The sequence below is a fragment of the Hemitrygon akajei genome, chromosome 4, assembly GCF_048418815.1.
Source record: "Hemitrygon akajei chromosome 4, sHemAka1.3, whole genome shotgun sequence".
NCBI classification, from domain to species: domain Eukaryota; kingdom Metazoa; phylum Chordata; class Chondrichthyes; order Myliobatiformes; family Dasyatidae; genus Hemitrygon; species Hemitrygon akajei.
Window position 1 is genome coordinate 65,681,749 of NC_133127.1, and position 2,390 is coordinate 65,684,138.

A 2,390-nucleotide genomic window follows, 5' to 3' on the forward strand; every position below is an offset into this window, starting at 1 on the left:
TAGGGCTATGGTGTCTCTTAAATTCAAATTAGATAGCTAACTTGGTTCACAATAACTGGGCATTTAACAGACTTTTCTAGGACACACATTACTATTGCTAATGAAAAAAATGTTTGGACTGTTTCCAGATGAATTTGATGCATTTTTTAAAAATAGAACTAAATCAAAAGTAAAGGAATGCAGGAAATTATTTAAATAGTATCTAACAAATTCCCTGAAGTATTTTCTTTCAACGCTCTGTAAGACATAATTTATACTTATGGGGGGAGAATAGGTTGTAGGATGTGAAAACAGGCTGGAGTCTGCATCCTCTGTGATTAAGTATGCACATAGACAATAGACAGTAGGTGCAGGAGTAGGCCATTTGGCTCTTCTAGCCAGCACCGCCATTCACTGTGATCATGGCTGATCATCCACAATCAGTACCCCATTCCTGCCCTCTCCCCATATCCTTTGACCCTGCTATCTATAAGAGCTCTATCTAACTCTCTCTTGAATGCATCCTGAGACTTGGCCTCCACTGCCTTCTGGGGCAGAGCATTCCACATATCCACCACTCTCTGGGTGAAAAAGTTTTTCCGCATCTCTGTTCTAAATGGCCTACCCCTTATTCTTAAACTGTGGCCTCTAGTTCTGGACTCACCCATCAGCGGGAACATGCTTCCTGCCTCCATTGTGTCCAATCCCTTAATAATCTTATATGTTTCAATCAGATCCCCTCATCCTAAATTCCAGTGTATACAAGCCCAGTCGCTCCAATCTTTCAACATATGATAGTCCCGCCATTCCGGGAATTAACCTTGTGAACCTACGCTGCACTCCCTCAATAGCAAGAATGTCCTTCCTCAAATTTGGAGACCAAAACTGCACACAATACTCCAGGTGGGGTCTCACCAGGGCCCTGTACAGCTGCAGAAGGACCTCTTTACTCCTATAATCAATTCCTCTTGTTATAAAGGCCAGCATGCCATTAGCTTTCTTCACTGCCTGCTGTACCTGCATGCTTGCTTTCATTGACTGATGTACAAGAACACCTAGATCTCGTTATACTTCCCCTTTTCCTAACTTGACTCTATTTAGGAAAGAAATTTTAAGACAGTAAGCACACCAGATTCTTCAAACAAATTAAAACTTGAGTTAAAGATAGTTTATTGTGTTCAAGACATACACGTAAAAGGTTACTTAGTCTGGAAAACAGATTTTCCATGTTGACACCTGCATAAAGTGCACATGGAGAAACTGCACATTCTAGCCAATATTTTTATTTCCTTCAACTCGAGTGAAATGTACACAATTTCCTGACGTGCATCAGAAATTTATTCTCCATTCTGAGAGTAGGCAGGTGACTTTCTTTTTTTAAAAAAAAGATTCATTTGAACCTTTGCATCATAAACCTGCCTATGCAATGTTGGGATGACAGTTCATTACTGTCTGATTGATTAGGACATAACTTTTCATAGTGAAATTAGGATTTGATCCAGTTAAGGTTAATATTATTGATGAATTAAACATGTTTAAAGAGCTACTTGAACACAATAAACTAACTCAAGTTTTAATTTGTTTGAAGAATCTGGTGTGCTTACTGTCTTAAAATTTCTTTCCTAAACATCTTAATTCACAGTATACTTTTCAGTAACTGGATTCATTTGAGCCCTGGTGTGTATCATCGATTGTACCTTACTCTATCCTTTAAAAAGATTTACAGAATTTACAGATACTTAAGGAAAAAGAAAACAATAATTACCATAATTATCACAAAACAATCGTGTAAGACATAAAGATGTCATGTGTAACTGATTTAGGACAGGTTAGTGACCATGTGTGTGGTTGCAGTGCTTAGTGATAGCCTCAAGGGAGTAAGCAAGTCTCTTCCCTTTAGCTGTCTTCTTGAACAGATTAGGCTAATAGGTTAAGGGCAATATTAATTCTATCTTATGGGTGCTCAATCACTGTTCTATTATGCATCACCTTAAGAATATTTTATGGATTTTAGGTAGTGTCCCAGTGGTTTCATACGACTAAATTTGCCAGTGGAGCAATCATTTATAATTACCCAAACGGTGATTCCTCGATGAGCAGACTGGCACATGACTTCCACACATCTTTCCCCTACTTTGGGCTTGCTCAGCTCACCATACCATATCTCGTTTGGGACACTTTCCCCAGACACTGTCAAAGCTGTTTAATTAACTTTATCTTTCATATCAGTCTTAGTTTACTAGCATGTAGGAGCCCTCTTTTTGACACTGCTCCAGATTTTGCACTTTGCTCTATTTTCTCTGATTTCCAGCTTTTGGGAGATCCAGCTGAAAGACATCTTTTTAATAATCTCTAGTTGAAGACAATTTAAGTTAAAAATGTAACTCAATTATTCTTTCTTTTAGGATCTT